The sequence below is a fragment of the Tamandua tetradactyla genome, chromosome 5 (genome assembly GCF_023851605.1).
Source record: "Tamandua tetradactyla isolate mTamTet1 chromosome 5, mTamTet1.pri, whole genome shotgun sequence".
In the NCBI taxonomy this organism is placed as follows: domain Eukaryota; kingdom Metazoa; phylum Chordata; class Mammalia; order Pilosa; family Myrmecophagidae; genus Tamandua; species Tamandua tetradactyla.
Genome location: NC_135331.1, coordinates 137,942,553 through 137,960,492, shown reverse-complemented (window position 1 = coordinate 137,960,492; position 17,940 = coordinate 137,942,553). Strand labels below are relative to the sequence as shown.

The following is a 17,940-nucleotide window of genomic DNA, read 5'->3' as shown; positions in this document are numbered from 1 at the left end:
CACAATCCTAAATATATGAAATGATACAGATATAACTCACAAGAGGAATGCAAATTAAAAATGTATCCAATTTTTTCTCACCTATCATATTGGCAAAGATCAAAGAAGGATAACATCCTGGGTGGGAAAAGGGACTCATTCATTGTTGGTAGGAGTATAAACTGGTAAAAGATCTATGGAAAATAATCTGGTAATAACTGTCAATATTAAAAACACACTAACTCTTTGACCCAGCAATTGCCCTCTTTGGATTTATAGCACATATACTCTCATCCACAATTTAAAATGACAGGTACATAGTTTCTCGCTACTGCATTGTTTACAATAGAAAAACGTTGGAAGCACTGAATTGTCTGTCATGGAGGACCGGTTAGGTGAATTGCTATAAAGCAATATAAATAGATGATCTCTGAAATTTAGCAACCCCTAAGTAATCCCTATTTCTTGTGTTGGCTGGGATAGTAAGTCTGGGTGCTGATTTGACTTCACCTCATATACTTGTGTCATTGACCACCTGATTTACTGCTTCTCGTAGGATAAGAGTCCTCATGTGTAACCTCAACCCTCTTTCCCAGACTTGATACACTATTGACTTTCTTTCTCAGAAGATACATCTTCTAATTTAAAGCCATAACCTTGGGTATAGAGGAAGCAAACACACATATTTGAAAGGGTGTTCTCGCTGCAACCCTTAGCCTAGGCTCATCACTTGACAATTAGGAATATGATGATTTTATAAGACATTGGGCACTATAAATCTCCAAATACACCATTTATTCTTCATGGATGCAAAGTATCAGCCATGCTAGAGGTTTTCATTGAGTGGATTATTTTGGCTCCCATTTTAAATATGCAGAAATTTTCAATTTTATTTTTATGTATTCAATAGGCATGTATTGCATGCTTGAATATTCCCTATGCAAGGCGTGGGATTAGATTTGCTATCTCTAGAACTGTGCTGGTTTGAAAGGAAGTGTGTCCCCTAGAAAAGCCATGTTTTAATCTAAATCCCATTTCATAAAGGCAGAAAAATCCCTATTCAATACTGTATATTTGAAACTGTAATCAGATTATCTCCCTGAAAGATGTGATTTAATCAAGAGCGGTTGTTAAACCGGATTAAGTGACAACATGTCTCCACCCATTTGGGTGAATCTTCATAAATTTCTGGAATCCTACAAAAGAGGAAACATTTTGGAGAATGAAAGTGATTCAGAGAGAGCAGAGCAGAATGACATAGCCATGAGAAGCAGAGTCCATATGCCAGCGACCTTTGGAGATGAAGAAGGAAAATGCCTCCCGGAGCTTCATGAAACAGGAAGCCAGGAGAGGAAGCTAGCATATGATGCTGTGTTTGCCACGTGCCCTTCCAGATGAGAGAGAAACTCTGTGTTCGCCATGTGCCCTTCCACTTGAGAGAGAAACCCTGAACTTCATTGGCCATCTTGAACCAAGGTACCTTTCCCTGGATGCCTTTGACTGGACATTTCTATAGACTTCTTTTAATTGGGATATTTTCTTGGCCTTAGAACTGTAAACTAGTAACCTATTAAATTCCCCCCTTTAAAAAGCCATTCCATTTCTTTTATATTGCATTCCAGAAGCTAGGTCCTAATAGTCCAATAAAGATCATGGATAGTACAATACACACTATAATGGAAATATTCCTGGATGGTGGAAAGGGTGCCAAATTTAGCTTAGCAGGTGGGAGGTGGGGCATTAAAGACTTCTGAAAAAAAAAGTGAAAGTTGAGCAGGGCTTGAAAGATTTGGAACTGAAAGTTAAGTAGATAAAAGAGGGAATAAAATTGACGTAAATATTTTCATATAAATTACTTACCATTAAGTTTAAAGCTTGAGAAATTTCTTGTTACTTAAAATTCACTAGCTGATGCCATATATTAAATATTATGTGCTTAGTTAGTTTGGTCTGAGAGTACGCACTGGCTCAGAATGAAACCTTTGTTCCTTTTACTTAGAGCATAATGCAATGTTTGTTGATTTTGCTTCTTTATTTTTAACTGATGACAATGATGAATAAGTTCTCTCACTGAAACTACATTATCAATTTTACATAGACAGAAATGTAATTATTGCAGATGGATTTTAGCCAGGCCACCTGAATTAATAACCAGCCTGAAACTTCTTTCTCTGGGAGAGGGTGGAACAGATTGTTTATTGACCACAAATGGTCATGACCTTTGCTATCTTCTGCACTCAAAATACCACAGGATGAAGCCACTCAAAACTCCATGACATTTAAAGCAAGTGAGAAATAAAGGGTATAAATTTTTAAGGACAGTCTAACATTTTTCTTTTTACACCACTATTATGTATATGTCATGACTGTTTAATATTTCCACAGAAATACTACAAACTTGTCTTTCTGTTATATTATTAGTACCTTTAAGTCCAGTTTTGCCCTACATTAAAATTCACCTCTTTCTGGTTTTTATGAATTTTTAATACCAGGTGAATGTAAAAGAGAAAATATCTAAATTCTCAATTTTTAGTTATGTATAGTGGCTATTCATATTGGCAGGAAAAAATGCATTCTCACAGGCATATCCAGCCAATGGTCTATTCATAGCTTTGTTTATATTTGATATGTCTAAAACCAAAATATCCGGTGAATATCCTCTAAGGACTTGCTTGATCTCTGACTGCAACAATAGAAGCATAATTCAAACCAAGAACAGAGGGTAACCAGTCTTTCGGAAATAAAAAGCAGGGACTAAAATGCCATTAAGACTCTCCTGGTCTTTCATTTCTTGCTTCCTCTGCCATTCAACCTGGCATTCCATATGGCTGGAACTTTGACCATAGGTAGAGAAAGACCTAGCTTCATGAGCTTCATTTAGCAAAATCTCAAGGAAGGATATACACAAACCCAGATGATTCATATCTTTCTGAACATTAGGTCAGAAAGCTGGGTTAGAACTGATGGGGAGAAATAACTTCCAAACAGAAGAAGATGCTGTTGCCATAAGAAGCAAGAGTACTGGGAAGACAAAATACTCAACAGTCTGTATGAGTGTTAGCATATCCAAATTGCATTTGTTCAATCTAATTTTAAGGAATATTAACTGTTCTGCAAAGCAGAACAGTGTATGCTAGTATGAACATTGAAACATTTCAGAAAACCATAAATAAATTGTTTTCACATTTTTGATCTTCTGGTAGTTATTTCCTCATGAAAGCAAAAAAATTGAAAGTAAGTATGTGAGAAAGTATAAAATGAGGGAGAAAAGATTAAGACAAAACTTCCTAAGATCTGAGTCATTCTTTGTAAAATCTCTTTCCACACACAAAAAATCAAGCTTACAAATAATAAGCTGGAACTTTATTTGTTGGGAAAAATAAAATCAATATTTATTTATAATTCAGCATATAGTTGTTGAGTGCCTTATTAATAGTAAGTTATTGTGTTAGAGAACAGTAGGTATACACAAATAACTCGAATGTAATTCTTGTTCTCAAAAACCATGTACTGTCATAGAGTTAGTAGCACATAATCATAAAAAGGTATTTAAAAAGTAGAAACTTAAAAGGAATTTGGCAAGATATGGACTATTAGAACTCAGAAGAGACTAAAACACACTTCCATGAGCAAGACTTTCCTGGGTGAAGAATATCCTAATTTGTCATCCCTAGTAAATTTTATTGAAATGTCTTCTTTTTTATTGTTATTTCTTCTTTCAAAATTTGATCTTAAAGGACTGTCTACTATGGTAGAGAGCAGAAGCATATGAGTATAATTTTGGCACCCAGGCCATCCTTGCTAGTCCAACTGCTTGTCTGTCTCTGTCTTCCATTTTTTGACTTGTCATTTAACAGGGTGGAGGAAGGTGGACAGAATACCTATCTAGATATACTTGAAAAATTTCTACTTTGTGAATTTTCTATTCACAGTTTGATTGTTCACATGGACACATGGATGTAAATATGTGTTTTATTGAGAAACTATTGTATTCATTCATTCCTTAATTCAATAAATATTTAATGAAAAGTGGCACATGATGGTAAATAAGTCAGAATTCCTACATTCACAGAGATTACAATCCTGTAGGGATGACAAGCAATAAATACATGCAATACAATAACTAAATTTAATTGAGACATAATCCTTTAAAGATAAAATTTTCAAAGGTGATATAGTAATAGAGATGGGAAGGACTCTGGCATGGGACGTACAAACAGAGAAGTTCTTGATGAGACAGTGAAAAAAGAGAATACCTGTGTGTGAAGTATACTATAAAAAACTATACTTCATGCTGGGATTTATACAAAATGAATGTTTGGCTTGGTCTCTATTTTAGTAACCAGAAATTTTACGTTTAATTAGAGAAACAAGACATATACATAGTAACTAAAAATGAGGGATGACTAGTGAGCATTCTTGAGTGGCTGTAAATTATTAGAAGGCATGCAGTTATGTAGTTATAAGGCTGTGAAATACAATTATTTCAAGAAAATATTTGATGGTCAAGGGATGGAGCATTAATTAATCCAGTAATTAAATTACTAATAAATTAATAATTTATTAAATTAGTACCCACAAACTTTCCTTCCCAGTTAAACCCAATCTCCCTGTCTTTGCCAGTGAGTCTCTTGCATATTATTGAAGCTATATTAATGACAATAGAGTTTGCTTTGCCAGAATTCTCTAACTCAGGGTATCACCCACATGGCCCTTACAGAAAAACAAACTCACTCTTGACACCTCTCTGAATTTACCTCTCATATCCAGTTCATTATCATGATCTTATACTTCTAAATTTTCATCAAATAGTTTTCTTTTCATCTTAAGAGATTTTCTTGGCAACTTCTCTAGTTGTCTTTTACAAAAACTAGTGCAATATCCCCTTGATTGTTCTCCTTGCATGTAGTCTTGGCCCCTTACAAACATCATTTATTCACAAGGTAGTCAATATGAGCATTATAAATGATAACTATTACCTTTACCTTCGAGTTGTTTCCTTTTTCTCTTAAGATTGAGACCAAAATCTTTATAGTGACTAACAAGGCCCAATATTGTTCAATCCCTTTCCTACTCACATGATATTCCTCTTATTCTTTGTACTCCAGCCACATTGGTCTCTTTCAGATCCTAAAATATGTTACGCTTCCTCTTGCTACAGAACTTTGCCATGCAGTACTCTCTGTCTAGATCAGTTACCCATCTCTGCTGCTCCTGGCTACCCTAACTTGCATTTCCATAATACCTGCTGTATAATGTTCTCCGGGAAATTTTCCTTGACCTCTCTTCTCCCAAGGGCTGATGTGTACCTTTCCTTGATGCATTCATGATGATTAAGATTTTATTTGTGTTTTTAATGACTGTTTTATCAATATTCAACTACTAGAATGGAAAATCTAATGAAGGCAGGAGCTACGTTTGTTTTGTAGCATGTCAAACAGTGCCTCATACTAAAGTTATTAAATGTTGAATGAACAGAATTGTCATTATTATTTTTAAGGGTTTGTTCAGCTTTGTCATTCTCTTCATTAAAATGGTATGATATTTTTATGCACAAAAGAATAAACTTTTCAATAAAATTGGGTTACTGAATATGATTGAGAGATATACTTTTGTCTGGAATGGGGACACCATAAACTTACAGTACCATGGTTTTATAACAAGGGACACATTTTATTTCCTTCAGTGTCTTTTCATTTACTTTGTAGAAAACTTAATAAGATGTCAAACTACTACAACAGATTGTTTTTAACTTCAAAAGTACAACTTCTATTTGCAAGATTGAATTCAGAGAGGTGTTTCTGAATGTCTAGACTCAAACCACCATATCTTTTATTTGTTTTTCATGGGCAGGCACCGGGAATCGAACCTGGATCTCTGGCTGGCAGGCGAGAACTCTGCCTGCTGAACTACTGTGGCCCGCCCAACCACCGTATCTTTTTAAAATTCCTTTTGCCTATAGAAACAAGTAATACCTGTTTTATTGCCAAAGATGTGTCATTTAACTTTAAACCTCTCAGAAGATAGAAACGGTTCTATAAGTGCTACATGTTTATATTATTCTGCCAAGTAGAATGAATTCCAACTCCAAGAGCCCTTTCCTTATCCTGCTATTCCTTTCTAGGTGTTCAATCATTATGTTTAACATCATTCTACATATGATCCAAGGACTTCACAAAACCCTTCATGTAAGGACTCAAGTACATAGAAGCTTTATTTCTTATAATGTCATGTACATCAACCGCTCCATTGTAATTTGGAAAGTGTTGAATCAATGATGATTGATTTTCCAATCATACCTTCATATGCACTGCAAAACAGTCTTTATAATTATTTTATGACCATAATAATTGCTGGAGGCAATTTTCTAGATATTCTAGAACAAACACACACATTCTTTTTTAAACTTGATGAAATAGCTAGAGATTGCTGATTCCAGAAGGCTACTATTAATCAATGATAATGTTTTAATTTGATCTATATATTTATATCTCATCTTGTTCCACAAAGGATTTGGAGATATTTATTTCTGTTCCATTTATTTACTGCAGTCTAACAAACTACCCCAGAACCACCCTCAAACAGCATTCTTGTTCTGCTTATGCATCTGCAATTTGGGTAGCATGATATGGTTTATTTTTGCTCTATGTGGCATCAGCTGGAGTAGATTGACTGGTTATTCCAAAATGCCTTACTTATTTGGCTGGAAAGCTGGTACTGGCTGTGATTAGGAAGCCAGCCAAAGCTGTAGACTGAGGACTTAAGTTCTTCTTCAAATGGAACCCTCCATAGTCTGCTTGTGCTTTCTCAGTTTATGATATCTGGGTCCCAAGGACGAGTATCTTTAAAAAGCAAGTAAAAATGCATGGCATATTTATGGCCTGGTATCAGATATTACTTAAAATTATATTTCCATGCCTTATTGGGTAGTCATTAAGTCCCACCCAGGCTCAAGGAATAGTAATATTGGCTCCATGTCTTTATGGTAGTAGTGTCAATTTCAAATAGTAAGAAAGGTATATTGGATGTGAAATATTTCTGTCTTTGAAAGATATACACTCTGTTTTTTGGCCACCACAATTTACATCCTTCCCATATGCAAAATACACTCATTCTTCTCTTAAGAGTCTCAAATTCGCCTCTCATTATGACATCAACTAAAACCCAAGTTCATAACACATAAATCAGGTTCAGTCATAGATGAGGATTCTCAGGTACAACTCCTTGAATAGCATTCCTCTCAATCTAAAGAGACAGGTTGTTTACCCAACCCACATTCTCCATAAATGGTGCAAAAGGCATTGAATAAATACAATGGATATGTCCATTCCAAAGAAGGGGGAAATGAAAGGCAGAGAGTGGACATTGGTCCATAGCAATTTCATTATAGGTGATATATATATTTTAGAATAGTGTTTCTTTTGCATCAATTTATGATTCACTCTGTTAGAAAGAAAAAGCTATACCACAAGTCACTTCTATACTTTCAAAACCCTGTGAAACTGCTGTATAACAAAACTTTCTTAGGATTCTTAGATGCTTATTATTAAAGAAATTATTTGTGAGGCATACTTAAGCTTCTTAGAGGTATTGACAGATATTTCTGAAGTTTTAACAAAGGATTTTATGACCTATTACAGATATGACTTTTGCTATAAAACCAATTATTAATTTGAGGATCATTTTTCATCTGGAGAAACTGAGAATGAGAAACAGTTTTATTTTGAACTCAGAAGCTCCCTTTATATTTAATAGTTTGTTATTTAGCTCATCTCTCTCTTGCATTTTAATCATAAGTATAGAGATGAAGCTAAATGTCACACTTGATATTCTGCAGAGAATCCTCCTTAGCTATACTATTGAGTTAACTGGGTTTATTACCTCTTTCCACCTTACTGCATAAAATAGTGTTGCCAAACTTTTCAAGTCCACATAAAAAAAAAAGGTATTTTCCCATTTGTTCTAATATTTTCCTTTCTTGGTGTTAATATCTTCCATTAGTGCCTTCAGATCTCTTTAGGCTTCCAATGACACACTCCTCAAATCCTTTCAGGCTTTTCTTAACAGGATCTTCAAAGTCCTTCCAGCTTCCATGAATCTCCTAATCTCAAAAAAAGTGCCACAGTTTTAAAATTTTGGTTATGCACCATCCCATTTCTGGTACCAAAAATTGATTCTATTTATCTATTGCTATATAACATGTCACTCTAAAATTTAGTGAATTAAAATAACAACAATCAGTTGTTTTACTCACAAATCTGCCTGAATTGGGTCAGGCTCAGCAAGAACCATTCAGCTCAGTTCCAGGTGGCTTCATCTGAGGTGGCTTTCTAGGAAGCTGGAGGATCCTCTTTCAATGACTCACCCGTATGGCTGAGAGTTGGTGCTGGCTTTCATTCAGGGCTGTTGTCAGCAGATTTTTGTTTCTCTCCCTTTGGGCCCTTACATGGGCTATCTAGACTTCCTCATGGAAAGGTGGCTGATTTTTAAGCATAAGTGTGCAAGGAGAGCAAGGTAGAAGTGAGTTACATTTTTTATGACCTAGCCCTTGAATACACATAGCATCATTTCCATATTTTCTATTATTTAAAGCAGTCTCAAACGCTTACTCATAATCAATGGCCAGGGATATGGTTCCTGTGATGGGGGGAGTGCCATTCTGATAAGAACATGATGTTGGATGGGAGATAAAAAAAAAGATAGCTGTAGCTATCTTTGGAAATTACAATTTGCCAAAATTCTAGATCAATTTTGAGTTCCTAGGGCTGCACATTGGAACAGAGTGTTTTTGCTGACCTAGTATTGAAAAATGAGAAGTGCCCATTCTATCTTAGAATTTGAGCAACATGGGCCCCTATTTTTAATGAGTGCATTTTTTAATGAGGCTGTAAAACATAAAACAATTATATAGAAACTTGTATAGGGAACAGTAGGACAAACGGGAGGACAAATGGCATTTCAGAGTAAAGGAGGTCAAGACGGATAACTAGAAGAATGAGAATTTCTTATTGGAGATGAAGAAAGAAATAAGTTTAAAGAAGGGAAACAGAATAATGGGAAAAATTAATATAGTCTGTACAGGAGGCCATTGAAGTCTTGAATGTATTATCAGGAAATAAATTACCAGAGGAAATGGTTGAATCAATGAATTGAGAATTTATTATGGAGGCCTTTGTGTGTTAAGCAGAGGACATACTCAGGTTAGAAAGGGCTGATCCCCTTTTCCCTCCCCTACCCTATCATGGCTCCCTATAACTTTCTTGCTTCTCTGAAAATGTTTTACTATCAAAGCATCAAGCTAGGTCTGTCTTGTCGGGGTTCATGACTCCATGAACTTTCACTGAGTCCAAGAGAAGACACATTTTGAGGTTCTACTAGTGCTATGCCAAGCACTATTTTAGATACTTGGGATAGATGGATAAAGCAAATGTAGTAGGTATGAATCTGAATATATTTATAATAATGAACTCATTACATGTTAACATAGGTAACATATTTATGAAGAATAACTATTTTCCAGAACAAAACCAATAGTGACAATAATGGCACTGCTTTGCATGTTAAAGCATAAAACCCTTTATTTTAGAACAGTTTTAGATTTACCTAAAAATTGTGAAGATAGTACAGAGTTCCATTATATTCTACCAGAAATTCCAAATATTAGTATGGTGCATTTTTTAAAAGTGATGAACAAATACTGACGTATTCTGATTAATTAAAGTCCACATTTTATTCTGATTTCCTCAGATTTTCCTAATATCCTTTGTCTCTTCCAGGATCTCATCTAGGACACCACATTGCGTTTAGTTGGCATGTCTCCTTAGGCTTCTCTTGGCCAAGACAGTTTCTCAGATTTCCCTTGTTTTTGATGAGGGTTTTAAGGCATACTGGTTGATATTTCATAGAATACTTCTCAATTAGGGTTTTTATGATATTTTTCTCATGACTAGAACTGCGTTATAGTGTTTTGGAGGAAGACCACAGAGGTAAAATACCATTTCATCACACTGTATCAAGGGTATACAATATGAACCGCTAACATTGGCTTATTGTCTGCTGAGGTACTGCTTGTTGGGTTTCTCCAATGCAAAGTTACTGCCCCTATATCCCCCAATTTTTCCATATTGGAAGAAAGTCACTATGTGCCCATACTTATAGAATGAGAAATTGTGCTGTACCTCCTTAAGAGTGGAATATCTACATAAATTATTTGAAATTTTTCTGCATAGGGGAGAGAGAGAGAGAGTCATGACTATTTGTTTTATACTTTGGTTTAAAATCAACACTGTATTTATTTATTTTGTTACTCAAATTGTTCTAATTTTTGCTATTAGGAGCTCCTTTGTTTAGCTCCTGTGTCACTTTGACATACTCTCATCATTGTTTTTATTTTATTTTCCTTTCCTTTTATTTTTGTTTAGCATTTCCTAATATTCTGGCTCTACAAGAGGCTCTATGGTCATAGTGCAGATTTCCTGCCCAGGTCCTAGAAACAGCCGTTTCTACAAAAAGCCTAGGTTCATTTTATTGGAGAATGGGGTTAAAAATCAGTATCTGCATGCTAAATTTGCTTACTACTAAGGAAGTGTCATTGCTTGTAGGCCCTCTTAGCTGGCATAGCAAAGAATTACATGTGTGTATACCAATCTATAGATTTCTTACAATGCCAATGAGAAACCTGCCATTATTTTTTTTTGGTAGAAATTGAAAACAAGTTGTTTAAAAAATAATACATGGAAAAGTGAAGTTCCTAGAATCACCAAAAAGATTTTTAAAAGGAGAACAAATTTGAAGTATACTTTATAGTAACTGATTTTGAAAATAATAATATATAATAATCAAAAATTATAAAATTTTTGAAAATTGCAGCAATCAGGACAGATAGCATTGACATAAAGAGTCCAGAGATATTTTTTTTGTTCAATTTTTCTTCAGATATTTTCTCTGCCTTACCCTCTTTCCCATTCCCTTCTGGGGCTCCAAATGTAGGTCTTGTATTTCAATAAAAAAACTAGAGGTATTTATCTAAAACCTAGGACTTGGAACGGAATTCCAGTTTCTCTCTACAGCCCTGCTCAGCTGCTGAAAGATCTGATTAGCTCTTGTGTCACTCCAGCTGCTACTTCTGGTTGGGATCCTTGGGGACTTACCCCCCTCACACGTGTTCAGCAATCAGCCAGGGATTTGGTAGGATTTTGTGTACAAAATTAGGCTCTTCCCCTTAGACCCCATTCTTCAATTTTCCTGGTCCATTCCTAGACACTCTCTCAGTCAGGCTTGAACTCTGACTCCACAACCAAATAAGATTGCAGATTCCTGCTTGAGTTCTATTCTCTTTGATGCTATCAATGTTGATAAGAAGATCATAATCTACAGATCCAAGGCTGATATCTCACAAGAGGATGGAGAAATGAGATCTCCCTGAAAAAAGAATAGCATAATGTAGAAGAAAGATTATTAGAATCAGGGTTGGGAGACTTGCTTTCCATTCCTATGTCTGTCATTAACTGACAAGTCATTCACTTGGGGAGTTTAGCATCTTTCAGAAATTTGTCTGAGTGGGCTTGTTTTTTCATTTTTTTAAATGAAGAAATTTAATTGCAAGATATTTAAAACCCATTTCATCTCTATAATTGTATTAAACAATATTGAAAGGTTTAGGCAAGGAAAAAAGAAAAGTCCCAGTGACTTTCTTTGCTTAAGCTCTCTTTCAGTAGAGACAACCTCTGAGCAAAGATGAAACAAAGCAGGGTAATGTAAAGACCTAAGATTTTACTTAAGAGAGAAATAGTGAAGACTTCTTATGGATATGATAAAAAGTTATTGGAAAATAATAAATGAAAAATGTTCATTGCAAATTGGCTTGTTTTATACATTTCAGTGATATAAACTTCCCTGATAAAAGCTATTGCTGCAGAGATTGATGTTATTAAATTGTTCCTGTCAATACTTTGTCCCTCTTTTTTAATTATTCAGTAAAATGCTGGGCACTTACACATGCCAAGCACTGCTTGTAGAGGATTTTAACATTTATAAGGATTAGTTCGTATTCTCAAACATCTGAAGAGAAGTATTTAAACATAACTTGTTTAATCTTTCTAATTTTTATCAATAATGACAATACATCTACTGGTAGGAGAATTTTTTTTTCGCACTTTAACATATCTGAAATCAAAATGGTCTTTACAATATGTAACATATTAAGAGCATTGTGTCGTAGTTTATTTGGCAGTGTTTCTTCTTTCTTTTTTGGTGTCATATATAATAATGCATCTTAAAAATATGTGAAAAATTAGATGAGATTAATACAGTATTTGCACTTGCTTGTTATCCATTTATTTATTTTAGAAATCTGCAAAAGTCATGGCAAACCCTTATTTGGATATTATTGTTTATGAGAACCCTGGCACATAAGCTCAGAGCTGTTGATCACCTTGACTTTATACTCCCACCATGGCCATCTGTTTTAGTTTGCTAGCTGCCAGAATGCGATATACCAAAAACAAATGGCTTTTAAAATGGAGATTTTAATAAGTTGCAAGTCTACAGTTCTAAGTCCATGAAAATGTCCAAATTAAGGCAAGGCTATAAAAGTATCCAAATTAGGGCATCCAGGGAAATATACCTAGGCTCAAGAACGCTGATGATGTTCAGGGTTTCTCTCTCAACTGGAAAGGCACATGGCAACATCTGCTGGCTTTCTCTCCAGGCTTCTCCAGTGGCTTCCCTGAGGGTGTTTTCTTCAATCCAATGGCCTCTGGCTGTGTGAACTCTGTTAGTGCTGGTGGCTCTAACCTTTTTCCTTAATGGGTCCCTTTTAAATGGCTCTAGTAAGCAAACCTACCTTGAATGGGTAGAGACACATTTCAAAGGAAACCATCTAATCAAAAGTTAACACCACGATTGGGTGGGTCATACTCCATGGAAACAATAAAAAAGCTCCCACCCATCAATATTGAATGAGGATTAAAGGACATGGCTTTTCTGGGGTGTATAATAGCTTCAAACCAGTACACCATCCTATATCAAATATCAGTGATTCCAGAGGCAGAAGTACCTCTATGGTTTTGCATGGATGACTACATAATGAGGTCTGGCAACCTTTTAAATAAAAGGCTTCGCCTAATATATACAATCATCATAATTATTATATTCAAAGAAGTTAGTAATTTTTGAGAACCTAGTAACTGGTGAGTATGTTAGGCAAAACGACTGAAATTATTTGGTTTATTCCTCACAATAACCCAGTATAATCAGTTTTATTAACATCACTGTTTTAAAAATGAATGAAGTGAGGCATAAAATGTTTAAGCAACTTATCTAATGTCCCAGAGTGAATAGTTGGTAGAGCCAGGATTCGAAGCTAGGCCTCTGCCCCTTAACACTGCATATTACTTCTTCCTAGAAACCTACAGGGGAAAACAAACCAAAAAAACCCCACAAGCAACAACATAATGGAACCAATGCAAAATAATGAACTATTCAATCAATAATCCCCCTTGATTTAAACATGAATTTAACTAATAGACTAGAAATTAAGAACAGATGTAAATAACAAGATACAGCTGACCACCTCTAGAAACCATTCTCAGTGGAAAACTGGGTTCCATGAAAGAGCGCACAACTCTAAGCACTTTAATAGAGAAAAATTTAAAAGGGCAAGGAACCACCAATAAAGCTTATTGCCTTAAATATGTCCATAAAAGCCCTATTTCCTAAAGTGTTCAGTGACTTGAGAGAAGGTATTTTCACTGAGATGGGATTAAATTGAATGTAAGGAACTTAAAATAAAAATAGACCACTAATTCTACCTAGCATGTGTCAATTGTAAATTAAAATAATTTGTCTCTAAGATATACTTAAAAATATGTTAAACATACTAAAAGAGAGGAACATCTTACACTGCTATTGTTCAAGTACCTCAGTTATTTTTTTTCCTCTTAAAAGTATGATACTGTTATTTGGATTTGAAAAAAAAAAACAAACACACATGAAGTTCTTGATATTTGAAACTGCTAAAAATAATCAGGTTTCTTCTGCCAGATGGTGGAAAGGTCATATTTGTGACGCAAATCTTAAAATTACATGCAATTCAGACTTTACAAATGGAAGGGTCATTGTAATCAGTGATAAATATCAGTTCAAGCAGAAAAAAAAAGGAATAGACCAATAAGTCTGGTAGTGTCCCATGATCTTTTCCAACATAATTGTTAAGTATGAGGGACCTTAATATACACATTTTTGGGATTTTGACCAAGAGAATATTTGGTGTTATACATTAGCATACTTGGCCATCTCTCAGTAAAAATGATTGAAATTTGGTTTAACATGTAAAAGAAAATTTACTTTATGCTCATGTAGTCATTACTTTCTCCAGTGAGATTCTCCTTTAAAATTATTATTTTATTTGCTTTCCAACATAAAGGACCATAAAATATTTCTAAATGTCTAAATTAAAAAAAAGTCTAGATTCCAACTAGACTGGAATATACCTCATTTATAGATCACATTTAAACAATGGAATTTATTCTGAAAAACACTAGAATGGCAGAGAAGTACTACATTTACCACTATATCTTTCTGTTTTACTATTTATTCACTATTCTTAAGATATATTTGCATAAATGCATGTGTGTGGTGTTCTCTTCTTTGGTATTTTTTTTTTTTTTTAATTTCAGGAATGAATTATGAACATTGTGCCATATAGTAAGTTTTTATTTACTTCAGGGTTTTTAGTAATTGCAAATATTTTTTTTCAAATGTGTATATTGTAATTTATTTAACTACTTTAAATGTTGCTTTTTCATTTGTAACTTTTTCCTTTCTATTTCCTCTTTCTCCTTTTTTTAAATTTCTCATTGTCTTCTTTTTACTTCTATATTTCTTTATGTGTTCCTTTGGTTTGGTAGCAATGAGTGTCAGAGAATTTTAATGAATGAATGTGTTTTACTATGATAGGTGTAGGTGTTGGTCTTCTTTTTTAAAAGAATTTGTGCCTGGTGACCAGTGAGTTCCTCAAGTGTATAGATTTACTCATTGCTTGAAGTCAATAAGGTTTATTCTGTTTAATTTTTCAAATTGTTTCAATTACAGTTGTTCTAGTGTTCTTCTTTTATTTTATATATATTTTAATGTATGTTAGTCTTCATTTCCCATAGTAGACACTTTCTCCCTGTTCTTATTTCATTGCATTTTAGGGGAAAGTATCCCCACATCCCAGCTTTTAAGTACCTTTGCCTGTTATATTTTTTGTGTAGCCATCTGTGTCCCTGAGCAACCTGACCAGCTATTTCTGAGTTTCTTTTAATTGAGGATTAGACAAATTCTAGCAAGCATATGGCTTATTTAGGAACATGAACCCAGAGAAAGGAGTGTAGAATGTGAAGAGAAAAACATGGAATATAATATATTTGTCAGTGAAAGCACCTGGTGCTCTACTCTATGGGACTAATAAGGAGCCTTATGAAATGCTCTTCAGTTGTCATTCACAAAATTAAATAAGCTTTCTAGAAAGAGATTTGGATTTCCTCTGATATGTGAAAGCTTGGAAGGCATTAGTTCTGCCCTGATAACAAGGAAAAAGCTGAACAAACTAACAAGTAATAATTTTCTTAGATCCATCAGAGAACTGAGGCCACATGACAAATTGTTACCTTGAAAACTGGAGAGAAAGGTGAATACAAAGGATAGAGATAGCTTAACTAGAGCAAAAGTATTGGAGCCAGGAACCCACATGAACAATTAAATGGTAAATAAGTATACCAAATTGCTGGAATCTGAATGTGGACCAGCTTGAGAGTTCAAAACTCCCTGGAGCCCGGTTGAAAGGGGCTTCGCATACTTCTGTGGGTTTTACCTTCAGTAGCTTCAGCAGGTTTCATGAGGAAGATAGAAGAAAAATCTCCTTGTGTTTGACCACCAAGAGGTAGGGGGGTGGGGATAATCATTTACAAATATGCCCAGGAAAAAAGAAACCATTTTGAAATAAGTTCAGTCCATTCTCTACTACAAAGACCTAGCCAGCTAGGTAACATACTTCACCGAAAGCTTATCTGACTTGGGGAAAAGAAAAATTACCCAACTCCAGCCCCCTTTGCATTTCCTGCCTCATGTAAAGGGGGAATTAAGCTGAGAAGCACTTGTGAAGGTCACAGCCAAAGGGCACAGGCCCACTATAAGGATGAGATGTAATCATAGGTTTATAGAATACTTCTGTGCTAGTTTGCAAGATGCCAGAATGCTATAGACCAGAACTGGAACAGCTTTTAAAAATGGAATTTGGGCGGGCCGCGGTGGCTCAGCGGGCAGGAGTGCTTGCCTGCCGTGCCGGAGGACCCCGGTTCGATTCCCGGCCCCAGCCCATGTAAAAAACAAACAAACAAACGGAATATAATAAAGCAAGAAAATGTTTAAAAATGTTTCCCTTCCTTCCTTCCTTCTCTGTCTTTCCTTCCTTTCCTCCCTCTCTCTTTAAAAAAAAAAAAAAAAAATGGAATTTAATAAGTTACAAATTTACAGTTCTAAGTCTATGAAAATGTTCAAACTAAAACATCCAAGGAAGGGTACCTTGATTCAAGAAAGGCTGATTGTTCTGGAACACCTCTGTGGGAAGTCACGCAACTGACAACTGCTGGTCCCTTGCTCCTGGGTTCGTTTGCTTTCATCCTCTTTCCCTGTAGGGGTTCTTCACTTTGCTTCTCTGGTCGTGGCTCTCTCTAGGTTCAGGCTTGTTTAACAGCTCATGGTGACATCTGCTGGGCTCTAAGCATCAAATATCAAATATCCATGTCTCTGTTTTCTAAAGCAACTGTTCTTCAAGCACCTACATCTGCTCTTTCTGTCATCTCTGAAGCTTCTGTCATTTCTGGCTCTCTCCAAAATGTTTCCTGTTTTTAATGATTCCAGTAAACTAATCAAGACCCACCTGGAATGGGTAGAGTCACATCTTCACCTAATCAAAGGTTACACCCACAATTAGGTGTGTCACATCTCCCTAGAGATAATATAATCAAAAACTTCCAATTCACACTGTTGAATTAGGATTAAAAGAAATAAGTGCCTCCATAAGATTGAATCGGGATTAAAACATGGCTTTTCTGGGGCACATAATACTTTCAAACCAGCACAACATCTCTTTCTGCCTCACCTTAGTACTATATCAACAGGGCTCCTAAAATAATGGATTACAGCTAAATGAATGACAAGGCTCAGACTTTATATTAGAAGGAGTTTCTGGTAAACACAAACAACAGGGAAGACAAAAAGGATCCCCACAGTAAGTCGAATCCTTTAACACCTATAGCTAGAGCAAACAGTAAACACGTCTATCTGCTACCCACAGAATAGTCCTATATCTATTAAAGAAATTGAATCAACAATTGATACTCTTCCCAAACAGAAAGTACCAAGCCCCATTTTTTTTCATGGGCAGGCATCGGGAATCGAACCTGGGTCTCCGGCATGGTAGGCAAAAATTCTGCCACTGAGCCACCAGTCGTACCATCCAGTCTAAGTGGTTTTACCTATGAATACTACTACACATTTTTAATGTAGAAATAATACCAATTTTCTATAATCTCTTCCGGGAAACGGAGATAGAATACTTCCTAATCCACTCTATGAGCCCAGTATTTCCTTACTATCAAAACCAGAAAAAGACATTTCAAGAAAAGAAAATTATAGACTAATATGTCTCATAACATAAATGAAAAAAATCCTCCACAAAATATTAAAAAATTGAATAAAATAATGTGCAAAATTAATTATATACATGACCAAGTGAAATTTATTCTAAGGATACAAAGCTGGTTTAACATTTGAAAATCAATCAATATAATCCCCCAGCAGCACTGTCAGCCACAGGGAACAAGGGAGCAATCCCCAGAGACCAGGAGAGGGAACCACATGCAAGACGACTGTGGAATGATAACCTGACTCCGGGGATATGAATGAAAGCAAAAG

At 35.3% G+C, this 17,940-nt stretch overlaps 2 long non-coding RNA genes across 2 annotated transcripts in view; both read right to left on the bottom strand.

Annotated features, from left to right (window-relative positions):
- Nucleotides 1–6,517: 6,517 nt before the first annotated feature.
- Nucleotides 6,518–8,437, bottom strand: LOC143682772 (uncharacterized). Its single transcript, XR_013175272.1, has 3 exons — nt 8,234–8,437; nt 7,861–8,080; nt 6,518–6,821 (listed from the first exon to the last, which is right to left on the bottom strand). It is a non-coding gene; the product is annotated as an uncharacterized LOC143682772 (long non-coding RNA).
- Nucleotides 8,438–10,884: 2,447 nt separating this feature from the next.
- LOC143682771 (uncharacterized) overlaps nt 10,885–17,940 on the bottom strand; it is a 59,836-nt gene continuing 52,780 nt past the window's right edge. The window contains exon 6 of the long non-coding RNA XR_013175271.1: nt 10,885–11,400. This is a non-coding gene — a long non-coding RNA (uncharacterized LOC143682771). The remainder of the gene's footprint in view (nt 11,401–17,940) is intronic.